Here is a 16,357-nt window from a genome sequence, read left to right as displayed (position 1 = left end):
CAGACTGACACTATAGAGATAAACACAGCCAGCTCTGACAAGCTGTTTGTCAGCAGCGTGGCTGTGATTTATGAGGGATTGCAGAGTGCAGGGGGACCTTAGGGGGTTTGGGATAGCAACAGAGGCTGGGCTGTATAGGCAGATCCAGCCTCTGTATGCAGATAATCTTTTTCAAACCCATCTCGGGTTCTCTTTAATCAATTGTCACCTGTAACCTGGGGAGATTGGAGGTGAAGGAAGTCTTTTGTTGGGGGTGGGTACTATAGTGGATGTTGGATCTCTGAAAAAGGAATTGCTTTGAAATCTGTAAGTGTCAACAGGATATTTGTTGTTCTCAAGATTATGACAAGCGTTCGGTGATGTCACAAACGGGGAATAGTTCCTGGGGGCTGGACACTAAATGCCCCAGGGGACACTTCAGACTATTTAAGCTGACCCAGGACAGCCACCGGTATCTGCTCTTGGAGTTAGCGCATAGCTAGAGTTGATCTCGACTTCTGGTCGAACAAGCGGCATGCTCTTGCCGACAACGTTGAGACCTTCAAGTTGGTAACGTTTTTTTTAATCCTCATTTTTATTTTACGCAAATATCCGTGTGTGTTATCTTTGTAACTTTTATCTTGTAACAATTTTTACTTTGTTTTTTGTAATCATTTGTATATATTAAGTTCTGCACTGTTCTATGTTTTTCTGGAATATTAAATTATTATTTAATAAGCTTGACTTCTGCCGTACTAAACTAACACTCATAGCCTAAAGGAAACTGCAGTGTAGCTGTGTATAAGTCCGTGCCTAGTTGTATGTTTGAGCAACACTACCATATGAAATTGTAATTGCATTGTGTGTGGGGGCGTTTGTCATACGTTGGCCTAAAGCGCACAGCTGACCCAACGTACGAAACGCCAGTGCGAGTAGCTAACAGTATCGTTCGGAATGACTGTTAGTGGTTTTGCTGCACGACAGTGTAACTCGAATTACAAGTCAGTGTCTGATTGTGCTGTGTTACTGTACAACTGTACTGTGTGTGTGGGTGCGTGGCGTTCTCGTATTCGGCCTAAGCGCAAAGCTGACCCAAATACGAAAACGCGGAGTGCGCGCTGAGGACTCGACAGCAGAGTGGAAGTGTCTAGCGAACCGCTAGTGGTGGCAGTGAGAGGTGTTCTGAGGGGTCCCAGCCTTGTTTTAGCTTGACTAAGGCTGCTTCCCCTCTCAGTCTGGTCAAACCCGCAGTCGGGAAACGTATACGCAGGCATGCCGCGGGCCGGTTCCTGACAAAAGGTATTAATAAAAATAATAAAAAAGTGACTGGGACCATTGTAAAGACACCCTCCCCTTCACAGTAGCCCCATTAGTGCCTTCTTCTTCATAGTGACCTATATCAGTGCCGCATTCATTATAGTTCCTCCTCGGCAGCTATTGCACTGAACAGAGCTCCAAAGGAGTAAACAGAAGGAAGAATAGTCATTGGGTGCAGACACAGCCAGACACTTCCAAAAATATATTATTTGCATGGAATAAGGGGCAGACGTAGGCCTGTGCAGGCCGTGCAGCTGCACAGGGGCCCCATGCCCTCTGGGGCCCATGCAGGTTCACCACTGTTAGGATATGATTATTCTGTAGGCTCTTCTATGCGTATTTCTCTGTGATATTTGCAGGTGACCCAGTCATACATAAGTATGTAATGTGTGCTACATTAACACAGTGCCTACAGAATGTAACCTAGATTCATGTACTTTTATGTTATCGACATTATTTGGATCCAGCCGTAATCTGATATGATTACGGCCATTCACATGGGGCCCCTTTATTTATTCGGCACAGGGGCCCACTGTTGACTTTGTCCACCACTGCATGCAATTGAGGAGGATTGTCTGTCTGTTCATTTAAAACCAATCCAAGGAAAAAATTGCATTCTGGAAATTTTACAAACTTTAATTTATAAGCGGCAGAGATAGTCATGCCTAGCTTTTTGGGCTGAGTTTAGTCTAACGTGTATACATTTTTTGCACAAGCTACCTGTCTATGGAACCCTGTCTATTGCACCATCAGCAAGGATAACATGAAAAAGTGCAGTGTTTTAATATGACTGAAAATGGTCTGGAAGTAAACCCACGTGGAGTAAAACACTAGACAGTTAACCTCCCTAGCGTTCTGGATGAGATAGGCTCGTCCAGAGACGCCGGAGGTCACCGCTCAGGCCCCGCTGGGCCGATTTGAATAATTTTTTGTTTTAAAACACGCAGCAAGCACTTTGCTTGCTGCGTGCCTTACCCGATCGCTGCTGCCCACCGCCGATCCGGCGCTACCCGCTGCGATACAGCGCCCCCCAGCCGAGACCCCGTGCGCTGCCTGGGCAATCAGTGCCAGGCAGCGCTGAGGGGTGGATCGGGTCTCCCTGTGACGTTACGTCGTCGCCGACGTCAATGACGTCACGACGTGCGTCGCAATGGCGACGGGGGAAGCCCTCCAGTAAATCCCGTTCAGAACGGGATTTCCGGACGGGCCATTGCACCGGCGGAGATCGGAGGGGTGGGAGGGATGCCGCAGGGAGGGGCGAATCATGTAGCTAGCGCTAGGCTAGCTACATGAAAAAGAAAAAAAATATGTGCAAAAAACGTTCCCGCGGCCACAGGGCCGCGGGTATCAGAACGCCAGGCAGGTTAAGCTACGTACACACATATGACAATGATCGTTCGCTGTGAACGACGAACGATCTTTTAATTAATGAAAGAACGACTTAAAGGGACACTTAAGTCAAACAAAAAAAATGAGTTTTACTCACCTGGGGCTTCCAATAGCCCGCTGCAGCTGTCCGGTGCCCTCGCCATTTCCCTCCGATCCTCCTGGCCCCGCCGGCAACCACTTCCTGTTTCGGTGACAGGAGCTGACAGGCTGGGGACGCGAGTGATTCTTCGCGTTCCTGGCCACAATAGCGCCATCTATGCTGCTATAGCATATATCATATACCATATAGCAGCATAGAGGGTGCTAATGTGTCTGGGAACGCGAAGAATCACTCGCATCCCCAGCCTGTCACCGAAACAGGAAGTGGCTGCTGGCGGGGCCAGGAGGATTGGAGGGAGACTGCGAGGGCACCATACAGCTGCAGGGGGCTATTGGAAGCCATAGGTGAGTAAAACTCATTTTTTTTTGTTTGACTTAAAGGGAAGGTTCAGGGAAACCTTGAAAAAAATAAAAATCCATATCCACTTACCCGGGGCTTCCTCCAGCCCGTGGCAGGCAGGAGGTGCCCTCGCCGCCGCTCCAGAGGCTTTCGGTCGTCTTCGGTGGCCGACCCGACCTGGCCAGGCCGGCTGCCAGGTCGGGCTCTTCTGCGCTCCACGGACGGGCTCTTCTGCGTCCCACGCGGGCGTGCTGACGTCATCGGACGTCCTCCGGGCTGTACTGAGCAAGCGCAGTAGTTTTCCTTTAAGTGTCCCTTTAAGCAAAAGTAGCTTTTAAAAGTGTCTAACGATCTGATCATTTGTTAATGAACGATCAGGAAGAACGTCACAGTAGAATACAGGAAAATGCGTCTTTTCTGCGATGGATGTGATGCCAACGAACGTTTGGCTCACGTTTAGCCATTATTATATATTCTGTACAGTGAAGATGTCACATACTGTTCCTGGAAGTGACATCATAGGAAGTTCCACCCGCATGTAACGAACGGTTCAAACTTACGTTACACTATAAAACTAACGTTGCATATATTACATTACAGTACGAGAACTTATACTGCAGGTATGTAGGTAAAGCATTTAGCTAATATAGCGTTGAAAACACATAAAAAAAAACCACTCTGTCCTGTTTTAGTGTCCATTAAAATTACAATTATGGTATAATCATGGAGCAATTAACGTTTCACAGGACACTTTCATAGAATGAACGTTAAATAACGAAAACCACGTGTTGTGCTTGCGCATTTAACCACTTGCCGACCGCACGCTTATACCGTGCGTCGGCAAAGTGGCAGCTGCAGGACCAGCGACGCAGTTCTGCGTCGCCGGCTGCAGGCTAATTAATCAGGAAGCAGCCGCTGCTTCCTGATTAATTCCTGTCAATTCACGGCGGGAGGCTCCGTGAATAGCCTGCGGGCCGCCGATCGCGGCTCGCAGGCTAAATGTAAACACAAGCGGAAATAATCCGCTTTGTTTACATTGTACGGCGCTGCTGCGCAGCAGCGCCGTAAGGTAGATCGGCGATCCCCGGCCAATCAGCGGCCGGGGATCGCCGCCATGTGACAGGGGACAGCCTGTCACTGGCTGCACAGGACGGATAGCGTCCTGTGCAGCACGGATCACCAGGGGTGGACAGGTAGGAGAGGGAGGGGAGGAATCTCGCCGCGGAGGGGGGCTTTGAGGTGCCCCCCCCCCCCCCCGCAACACCCAGCAGGCAGGAGCGATTAGACCTCCCCAGCACATCTTCTCCCTAATGGGGAAAAAAGAGGGGCGATCTGGTCGCTCTGCCTGCACCCTGATCTGTGCTGGGGGCTGCACAGCCCACCCAGCACAGATCAGCTAAAACAGCGCTGGTCCTTAAGGGGGGGTAAAGGGTGGGTCCTCAAGTGGAAAACTTCTATGGAGATATAACGAAATGCGCATGTCAAGCCTAGTATGAACAACTGTTTTCTAACGATGTACTCGTTTTGCAAACGATCGTCGTTTAAAAAAATCCGCCAAGGCAGATCTTTCGTTTTTAACGATCTAGCTCGTCCATCGTTTGGCTTAATGATCGTTGGAGGTTTTTTTAAAGGATCATCGCTTAAAATGATCGGGGAACAATCGTTTCAAACAGATTTGGTCGCATGTGTGTACGCACCTTAAGGCTTGGCCACACTGACAGACTCAGCAAGCAATATGCAGGGATATCAGACAGGAGCCACGTCTATGCACTCTACATACATTTCTGTGTGCAGTGCAAAACTGTCCTATTTAGTCTATCTCAGGGATGTCCTACTCAAGTCCTCAAGGGCTGAGGTCCTCTCATACAGAGTCAGGAAAGGTGTGGTTCATAAAATAGAACACATTCTTCATTTCTCAGTCCATCCTAAACACTGGCATGGGTATAGTCCTCGAGGATTGGATTTCGACACATGTGGTTTATCTGAATGAGGTCAGTGCTGCAACAGAGAGCAACACAGGTGTCATGCATTTTTGTAAAACACATGGCCATTTGCATTGTAAAGCAATGCGACATGGGGCTCAGGCCTTAATAGAGGGGTACTGTGTCATAATCTTGCAACACGTGTCATACATGCTACATGACTTCACGTCAGAGAGAGGAACAGGAAGGTCAGCTCACATCTCTGTCCTGTTGCTGACTGGAGCAGGAAGTAAGGAACATCCTCTCAGTAAAGAGGGAGCAATACAAATCTCACAAAGGATGTATTTCTACCCTCATTCTATTTGAAAAAGCCTAGAGGTAAAATTAATGAGCTCTTTCCATAATTTCACTTACATGGGGGTGGGGGGGGGTAGTAACCAGGTTCTTTAATTCATATACTCAAGGATCCTTAAAGGAGTCATCAGGGATAATTTAATAAAATAAGTGCTACTTACCGGGGGCTTACTCCAGCCCCAAGCTCCCAGCATGTCCCTCGCTCTAGCTCTACCCGCAGCCATTCGCCACAGCTTGCTCCCGGTCCCCGGCGATGACCTCCAGGTCGGCCTGTACCGTGCCTGCGCGAGCGGCGCTGTCAATCACCGCCACGTGGGCCGGAGCGGACTGCGCAGGTGCAGAACTACTGCGCCTGCGCAGTCCGCTTTGGCCCACGTGGTGGTGATTGACAGCGCCGCTCGCGCAGTGCAGGCCGACCTGGAGTTATCGCTGGGGACCGGGACAGAACTGCGGCGAACGGGTGCGGGTAGAGCTGCGGCGAGGGACATGCTGGGAGCTTGGGGCTGGAGGAAGCCCCCGGTAAGTTGCACTTATTTTATTAAATTATCCCTGATGACTCCTTTAAGCTTTATTTACTCTGTAAAGACAGAATTTTGCTTTTGAAAGCATTACAACAACAATATACGCATAAAAGAGCAAACTATCTTCTTCTGCACATCAATATAATTTTACTGTTCCTGTCACTTAAAATTATATTACACTCCACCTTGCTGCTGATATTCTTTTTCATCTAATTTATGCAGTGTTTTCATCATGGTAAAGTCAGCTACAATCATCAAACTATGCCATAAAAAGTAAAGTAAAGCAAACCAAAAAAAACAGGAAATTAAATGCTGAACAACAAACAATTTCTATGTCTGATTTGACCATTAAACTGAGAACTTGACATGTTCTGTCCACTCAGTGTTTGAAATTGAACAAATATTCCTACGAATAAATGAGCAACTCTTTGAAATCTCCTATGAAAGAGTAACAATTTCAGGCAATCTCCTCAACTGTCAGCTTTCACTAGCAGAGAGTGCTGACCCATATACACTGTCATGCTCTGTATACACGTGTCATTTATTTTATTTGTGTCTACTGCTTTAGAAAATCTGTCAACTCTAATGGAGGTTAATGTAAAAACTCACCTAAAAATAAAAAAAATAAAAAATGTGACAAATGATCATGTATTAAGTATTTGAGAATAAAATATTTCAGATAAAATAGTGCATCAATCTCCAAAGTGTCGGTGCTGTATTTATTGTGATGATGCAAAACAACATCATGGATCATCATGGATCATGGATCAAAAATAAGATTCCCAGAAGCATCAGCAGGAAACTACATAATTTCTAATGAAAAGTTAGGCACACACTCTGAAATAAGTTCTACCTGTGCAAATCTCATTTTACCCCATTTCAAGAGGACACAGGAAAAAAAAACACATTATGCCCACAATTCACTAAGATCATACTAGTGATAATAAGGCAGGTAAAAACTTATCATCGCACATCATACAGTATTTTAAGTGTTTATTCAATAAAGAAGCTTGTCTTATTAACATGTAGTGATACGCTTTCCCAACAGGAGTGTTGTCTTATCACTCTAGTCCTTAAATTATCACCTATGTAGTTATTCTGTAGTTATTCTCACACGCAGAAGATAGGAAGAGGAGGAGCACACATAGGCAGGATGTAGCTCCACCCCTTCTGCTGCCAGGATGATTACAGCTAGCTTGTGTATGACAGCCAGGGAAGGAGTGAGAGAGTGTGAGAAAACGCGGAAAAGCCGACGCAGGTGCTCAGAGCAAGGCGGCTGATTCCGCGTCTAACGTGGCAGTTTGCGTGCATAGGCCTACACCTGCTAGTATGGCCGAACGCGGAGAAACCGCCGCATGTCCTGAGAACAAGACTACTGATTCCGCGTCCAAAGCGGCAGTTTGCACGCACAGGCCTACATCTGTCAGTATGGCCGAACGCGGAGAAACCGCCGCATGCTCTGATTGCGGTGCGGCTGGTTCCGCGTCCAGCACGGTGGGTGGTACACAACACATGGCTGCTGTGGCTGGGACTGATAGTCCACACAGGTTCAGAAGGACGCGCGCGTTGAGAGGCAGAGCTTTTATGACAGACAGAAGAGAGTCAGCTGACCAAGCTGGTCAGCTGACAATTCAACCAGTTCCCATTGGTCCAGCACTTAGGGGAGGTGCTGGAGAGCGCTGTACTATATATATTGGGTGCTGGTCATTCTCTGGTTGTCTGCCGTTGTGATCACTACGTGGAAGCACTCAGACCTTTTTGACAGAATCTGTGTTATTCTCTAGACCAGTTCCAGGGTGTTGATGATCACGGACCTCACACCCCAGACTAGGAATACTGTATATCATCTCTGTTATATCTCAGACTAGTTCCAGGGTGTTGATGATCAAGGAGCTTACACCCAAGACTAGGACTTGTACTATAATTCTGTTATACTTCAGACTAGTTCCAGGGTGTTGATGATCACGGAACTCACACCCAAGACTAGGCATTGTTTATTATCTGTTATGACCTTCTGCTTTCCTGACCACTCTTCTGATCACTGATTTGGTACTTCGCTATATCTGATACTCTGTTGCCAAACCCTGCGTGTTTTAGGATTACCGAATCAGTCTCCTGTCTGTGTACCTTATCTGTCTGTGTGTTGACGACCTGGCTTGCCCGACCTCGAGAGCAATCTCCTCAGTTAAAAGATAGTTCACATATCTGTTAGTGACACCCCCCCCCCCCCCCTTGGTGTCACTCACACTCTGGTCCTTCCTATTCCCAGTCAGGTCACTCCCTTGGGAGTTCTCTGACCATAGGAAGGAACTTGTTCTTTGAGCAGTACCCCTTACTGCCTCATCACCTGCTTGGCAGGTGTGGTCCTCAAAGTATTACTGTTGCACCAAACACTCTTATCACTTAGGTGTCCAGAGGTTAGTGATATATCTGATTATTGATGATACTGCAGATCATCAATAATCAGGTATATATCTGCATTTTTGGTGATACTGCAGATCACCAATAATCAGATCCTCTCTGTGTTACACCGATCGTTACAGAGAGGATGTGGCTGTGTATGTAGCTGGGTCTGTGTGTGTTTCTGTGTCTGTGTGTGTGAATTTCTGTGTGTGAATTTCTGTGTGTGCGTGTGTGTGTCTATGCGTGTCTGAGTGTGTGCATGTACAGTATGTGTGGCTGTGTATATATATGCTTGGTGTCTCTCTCTCCTTCCCTCTCTGTGTGCCTGCTGTTGTATATTTCTCTCTATGCAGAGCCCCCTTCTGCATAAACTTTACATTACAGTCTGTACAATACTGGTCCAGGGACCACGGTGCGGTTACAACATTTGCATCCCCAATTGCAACACCACTGAGTTTGTAGTAACACTCCACTTAATGACAACTCAGGCCAGGTGATAATTCCTCACACACTTTACAGTTGTTATCACTTGCATTCCTATCAGTGAATTAACATCATATCTTTAACTTTATAATTCTGTTGTTATTTTAAGGTTTGAAACCTTAAAGGGACTCCGAGCAATGATTAAAAACAAAGTCTGAACTTACCTGGGGCTTTCTCCAGCCCACCGTAGGTCGAGAGGTCCCTCGGCATCCTTCTGGCTCCTCTCTCGGTCCCTCCGCAGAAATGACACCCGGCGGCTCACGGCAACAACGGGACTGAGTGTCGGGCTCCCTCTTCCTGAAAGATGACGTTAGTCGTCATCACCCCGGCTGCCTCGCTTCATCACGGCGGCCAGCGTGACAGTACTGCGCATGCATGGTTTAACTGCGCATGCGCAGTACTGTCACGCCGGCCGCTGTGATGGCGCGAGGAGGCCAGCATGATGATGACTGGTCATAAGCAGGGTGGCCTCTTAGATGACAGGTTGTATTGGCACTGAAGTGCAAGAAGCGCAGGTTGTTCTCAAAATCGTGACCAGGACATGGCAGCAGAGAACATGGGCATGTGATGTATTGGGTGCGTAGACCAATAAGACCGCAATACATTCTTTTTGACTAGACCCATGTTAAGGAGAAGGCCCAAAAAATGTTAAGTTTGGAAACTTGGAGTGGTTTCCACCAAAAAGGCTGGGTATGGTAGCTTCTCAGATTGGCGGTTGCGTATCGTGTGGCATAACGATTGGTCTCAGCCACAATTAAGTCGTAGAGATCCAAGGTGCAGAACAGATGAAAAAAGTCTAGGGCTGATCCTAGATTATCTGTCTTCACCTGGACTCCAGACTGGGCAGTGAAAGGGGGAGTACGGGTGTAGTGGAACCAGGGGATTGCCAATTGGGATTTGCCAGCACCTCTGGGAGACTATGGGTAGTACGGGCCCGTTTTGCTGGTGGCTGCGACTCGGGTCTTAATGCACGTGCCACCGAACCAGTTTGTACTACCATGCTGGTGCTCGCCACTTCACCAGGGTCTATGGTAGTACTGGTGCTAGGTCCAGGAGATGCTACGCTGCTGGTGCATGCTTCACCAAGAAAGCACGGATCAGTGCTAGCACCACTCTGCTGCCCTTGAGTCTGATCCTGCGCCACATGCGGTCCACTGACATGGGGTGTGGTATGCCTGGCTCTAGCCGGGACCTCAACCTCGTCCTTGCTATCGGTCAGAGAGCCACTGCTGTTCACCAGTTCATATTCTGAACCGGATAATTCGTTGGATGAGGCTTCCCAATCGCACTCACCCCACTGGGCCAGAATCTCGGCGGCCTCTTCAGCGGAATACCCCTTTTTTGCCATGGTGGAATGCTAAATTTAGGGGGTATTCCCCTGAGACTACCCAGAAAAAAAGAGCACCTACCTAGTAAAAGGGAGTACTTGTGAAGTAGAAAGCTGTGGTCACTGAGTTTTGATTAAAGAAAATCGCGCCACAGCTATTGTACAGTGTTTATTGCAGTGATCAGAAAAAAAATTCTGTCACTGCGGTGGGGCGGGCTGAATGCAAGTGCAGGCGAACGATAAGGCCTGATCGTTCAAACGCTGCATTTTTAGTGTATCCTAGTGACCTTAATATAGATCTGACTGCGATCAGTAATGATCACTTACAGATACTATATAGTAGCAGTAGCAATGCTGATTATCGACAGTGATGATGCTAATCAGCAACTAATTAGTGACTGCAGTGTGGTGGGCTGGGTGCTATCTGATGCTAACTACCCAATGAAGGGGCCTAGCTAAATAACTGGCCTAACTGTTAACACTAGTGATACAAAAAAAGTGACAGTTTTCACTGATCACTGTTTTTAGATCATTAGGATAGTGACAGGGGGTGATCGGGGGGGTTCTGAGGGGGATCTGAGGGTGTGGGCGGGTGATCAGAAGCCTGCAGGGGGGGGGGCAGATTAGGGCCTGATCTGATGGGTAGGAGTGCTAGGGGGTGACAGGAGCTGATTGATGATGGGTGTCTCGAGGGTGATTAGAGGGGAGGATAGATGCGATCAATGCACTGGGGAGGTGATCGGGGGGGGGGGGGGGGTCTGAGGGTTCTCTGAGGGTGTGGTTAGGTGTTTGGGTGCCCGCAAGGAGCAGATTAGGGTCTGATCTGATGGGTAGCAGTGACAGGTAGTGACAGGGGGCGACGGGGTGATTGATAGGTAATCAGTAGGTGATTACAGGGGAGAATATATACAAGTAGAACAGAGTAGTGTTCGCCACTGTTCGGGTTCTGCAGAAAATCACCCTGTTCGGGTGATGTTCGAGTTCGGCCGAACACCTGATGGTGCTCGGCCAAACCGTTCGGCCACATGGCCGAACTAAGAGCGCATGGCCGAACGTTCCCCGAACGTTCGGCTAGCGCTGTGATTGGCCGAACGGGTCACGTGGTTCGGCCCCCGAACGCGCTCTGATTGGCCGAACGGGTCACGTGGTTCGGCCCGAACGCGCTCTGATTGGCCGAACGGTCACGTGGTTCGGGTAAATAAATACCCGAACCACGTCATATCTCCGCCATTTGTCTGTGGGTTTAGCTTTGGGTAGGCAGGCAGGGTAGTTCGCGCTCCAGCCACGCTAGCCAGGGTCCCCCCAGTCATTGTGTGTCGCTGCTGGGAACAGTAGTACACCGCTCGCTCAGCCACACTATATAGCATTGTGTGTACTGCCACTGTGTACCTCGCTCAGCCACGCTATATATAGCATTGTTTACTGCCACTGTGTGTACACGGCTCAGCCAGACTATATAGCATTGTGTGTACTGCCACTCTGTGTACACCGCTCAGCCAGACTATATAGCATTGTTTACTGCCACTCTGTGTACACCGCTCAGCCAGACTATATAGCATTGTGTGTACTGCCACTCTGTGTACACCGCTCAGCCAGACTATATAGCATTGTGTGTACTGCCACTGTGTGTACACCGCTCAGCCAGACTATATAGCATTGTGTGTACTGCCACTCTGTGTACACCGCTCAGCCAGACTATATAGCATTGTTTACTGCCACTCTGTGTACACCGCTCAGCCAGACTATATAGCATTGTGTGTACTGCCACTCTGTGTACACCGCTCAGCCAGACTATATAGCATTGTTTACTGCCATTCTGTGTACACCGCTCAGCCAGACTATATAGCATTGTTTACTGCCACTCTGTGTACACCGCTCAGCCAGACTATATAGCATTGTGTGTACTGCCACTGTGTGTACACCGCTCAGCCAGACTATATAGCATTGTGTGTACTGCCACTGTGTGTACACCGCTCAGCCAGACTATATAGCATTGTTTACTGCCACTCTGTGTACACCGCTCAGCCAGACTATATAGCATTGTGTGTACTGCCACTCTGTGTACACCGCTCATCCAGACTATATAGCATTGTTTACTGCCACTCTGTGTACACCGCTCAGCCAGACTATATAGCATTGTGTGTACTGCCACTCTGTGTACACCGCTCAGCCAGACTATATAGCATTGTTTACTGCCACTGTGTGTACACGGCTCAGCCACACTATATAGCATTGTGTTTACTGCCACTCTGTGTCTGCTGGGAACAGTAGTACACCGCTCACCCGCCACTGTTTAGCATTGTGCTCTGTGTCGCTGCTGGCAATAGTGGTACACCGCTCACCCACCACTGTATAGCATTTCTGTACTGCCACTGTACTGCTGCCAGTCAGCGTGTACTTTAAGGATAAGTGAAATGAGGAAGAACTCCGGTGAAAGAGGGAGGGGCAAGGGAAGAGGTGTTTTCCCTGACGGTTCACGTACAGGCCACAGGGGAGCACCCAAGAAAGCCCACTCAATACCGCCCATGTTGTCCAGGACAACAACCCTCACAGATCCAAAAGAACAGGACCAGATAATTACTTGGATGACCTCTCAAGCGTCCAGCAGTGGGTTAGGCAGCACCAGCACATCACGCACGAGGTCCGAGTCCTCAGCCAGTTACAAGGAGCCAGTGGGCACAAAGCTGACACAACCGGCAGCGACACCACGCACACAACTGCCAGATAACCAGTCCGATGAATTACCTCAGGACACAATGGGGTATTCGCAGGAGCTATTCCCAGGCCAACAAACTTCCACCTTTGAAAGGTCAATGGAGGAACAGCCAGAAATGTTGTGCCCGGATTCACAACCGTTAACTGTGGGAAATGCACCGGGCACTGAAATACAACAAGGCGAGTCCCAGGACTTTGAAACCCAAATCCCAGAGCAAGTTGGGCAGGAGGGGTTGCAATTGCAGGAGGTCGGCCGAGAAGCTCTGGAAGACGACGTTGGAGTGAGCTGCGCAGAGGTTGTTCTGGGGAGCTCTACTCCACGGCAGCGGCCCCCCACAATGACATATGACGAGTTTGAGGAGATGGAAGAGGAGGGTATGGACAATGTGGACAGAGACCCAGATTTTGTTTGTGAACGAGAACATCGCCGTCGTAGCAGCAGCACAGATGAGTCTGTTGAAGAACCCACTGCTGCACGAGTTCGCCTTGTGCCACAAGGTAGGCGGCGCGAAATTTCAGGCACCACAAGCGTGGAAGTTCAAGTGAGAGGCAAAAGAGGCGCAAACAGAAATCGCCAGCAAGGCAGGTGCTCCAAAGTCTGGGCTTTCTTTGAAGACTGCACTGAGGATGTTACCATGGCGATTTGCAAGGTGTGCAAGACCCGCCTGAGCAGGGGGAAAAGTATTAACAACCTCTCCACCACCAGCATAAGCCGCCACATGCTATCCAAACATCCCACTCTGTGGGCAAACTCGACAGGACAGGGTACCAGCAACACTGCCTCCCTTGGGTTCACCAGACTCACCACCAGACCCGCCTCAGCAGCAGCAGTAGCCCAGCCATTGCATGGTTCACAACATTCACAAACATCAGACGACGCTGACACTGTCACTTTCCGGAGTAGTGCTCTTGAGGTCTCCCAGTCTTCATCAAACACAACAACCAACAGCCCTTCAGTGTGCAGCCCTACGGTTCAGTTGTCTGTCTCAGAGATGTTTGAGCGCAAGAGGAAATTGCCAGCAAATGACCCTAGGGCCGTGGCAGTAACAGCCAGCATAGCCAAGCTTCTAGCCTGCGAAATGATGCCATATCGAGTGGTGGAGACAAACAGCTTCAAGGGCATGATGTCAGTAGCCATCCCACGTTACGTGGTTCCCAGCCGCTACCACTTTGCGCGCTCTGCAGTGCCTGAGTTGCATGAGCACGTGGTCAGCAAAATAACCCGAAGCTTGAAGAATGTCGTTGCCTGCAAGGTTCACCTCACCACTGACACCTGGACGAGTGCGTTCGGCCAGGGTCGATACATCTCCCTTACCGCGCACTGGGTGAACCTTGTGGAGCCTGGCAGCGATTCCTCACCTGCTACGGCGCGGGTGTTGCCCACGCCGCAAACAGCTGCACCGCCGTCCCTCCCACTGGATAACAACAGCAGCAGCTACCTCCCTGACTCCTTCTCCTCCAACGCATCTCAAAGCTGTACCTCATCCGGAAATGCGAACCCAGCACCAGCAGCAGTAGGATCGTGGAAGCAGTGCAGCACAGCTGTTGGCATGCGTCAGCAAGCGTTGCTGAAGCTGATCTGCCTTGGGGATAAGCAGCACACAGGGGAGGAAATTTGGAGGGGAATAAAGGAACAGACGGATTTGTGGCTGGCACCGCTGGACCTGAAACCGGGCATGGTTGTGTGTGATAATGGGAGTAATCTCATTCGTGCTTTAAGGTTGGCTAAGCTGACACACATCCCTTGCCTAGCGCACGTGATGAACCTAGTAGTTCAGCGGTTCCTGAAGACATACCCAGGCGTGGCCGATCTTCTGTTGAAGGTGCGACGAGTGGCCAAACATTGTAGAAATTCAAGTACTGCTTCGGGAGCACTCGCCAAGATGCAGGAGCGCTTCAATCTCCCCCACCATCGCTTGCTGTGTGATGTCCCTACGCGCTGGAATTCTACGCTGCACATGCTAGCCCGCTTTTGCGAGCAGAAGAGTGCAGTGGTCCAGTACATGACGGCGCAGTACCGAGGCGCATCCGGCCAGCTGCCAAGCTTCTGTGGATCCGATTGGGCCAACATGTTGGACCTCTGCCAAGTCCTCCAAAATTTTTAGCAATCCACGTTGCTTGTGAGCAGTGACAACTCTTCAGTCAGCATTACCATACCACTGCTGTGTTTACTGAAGAGGTCAATGTTGAAAATCAAGGAACCAGCTGTCATGATGCAACTGGGGGAATCTGAAGGAGAAAACGATCAGCGTGATGGAATCAACATCAGGCCATCCGCCTCAGGAAACGCTGGCCCCAGCAGCTATGACGAAGAAGAGGAGGAGGAACAGCTGGAGTTGGAGCGGGAATTTCCTGCCACCACTGACGAGGGCCAGAGCGGTGCACGTTGGACTTCCACAATTCAGCGCGAATGGTCAGCAGAAGCAGACCAGGAAGAAGGTGAAGGTGACGACTATGATGCATCACAACAACTATCACAACGCTCACAAGAGGATGATGAGGATTCTGGTAGGACTCTGGCACACATGGCTCAATTCATGCTAGACTGCATTGAACGCGACCCACGCATTGTGCGCATTCTGGACAACACCAATTACTGGGTTTATACCCTTCTGGATCCACGGTACAAACACAATGTTCCAAAACTGCTTGAAAGAGTCAGACAGGTCAAAATGGAAGAATACCAGCAGGCCCTTGTGGAGACTTTAGAGAGGAGATTGACATCCTCCCCCTCCTCTAGCCAGTTGTACGCCGACAGACTGACTTCCGCAAACCCAGGACGACCAGGAGGGCAGCAAACAACACAAGCCGCAGCTAGTGCCCAAAAGGGAATGGTATCGGCAGTGTCCTTGGAGTGGGAAAATTTTCTGACACCCATGCAGCAGCAGCCCACTGAACAGCAAGCGTGCAGATCCACCTCCAACACCGATCGCCTGGAGAAGATGGTCAAGGACTACATGTCAGATGGCGTAGCTGTGTCTAACAATCCATCTGCACCCTTCAACTATTGGGTATCGAAGCTAGACACCTGGCACAAACTGGCAATGTACGCAATAGAGGTGCTGGCTTGCCCGGCAGCCAGCGTTATGTCGGAACGCTGTTTCAGTGCTGCCGGAGGCATCGTCACAGATCGGCGTATCCGCCTCTCCACAGAAAATGCAGACCGTCTGACTCAAATTAAAATGAATCAATCCTGGATTGGAAACGACTACGCAACACTCCAGGACCCCAACCAAGTAACATGACCAATAAACATCTGGGATGGTTTAGCGTTTCCGGTCCCTGTTTATTGAACCTCTCATCTGTATTACATTTATGACTGCATGGCGGCAAAAAGCATTGCTGCTATATCCGCACGCTTTTTGTCCTCATGCAAGGCCTGGGTTGTTGTGTCTCAAAAAGCATGGCCTTCTCCTCCTGCGCCTGCTCCTGTTCCATCACGTGTGCTGCTGCTGCTGGGTTAGCGTTGCCGGTCCCTGTTTATGGAACCTCTTCTCTTTATTTCATT

Source organism: Hyperolius riggenbachi, chromosome 1, assembly GCF_040937935.1.
Source record: "Hyperolius riggenbachi isolate aHypRig1 chromosome 1, aHypRig1.pri, whole genome shotgun sequence".
NCBI lineage: Eukaryota > Metazoa > Chordata > Amphibia > Anura > Hyperoliidae > Hyperolius > Hyperolius riggenbachi.
This window is presented reverse-complemented; position numbering follows the sequence as displayed.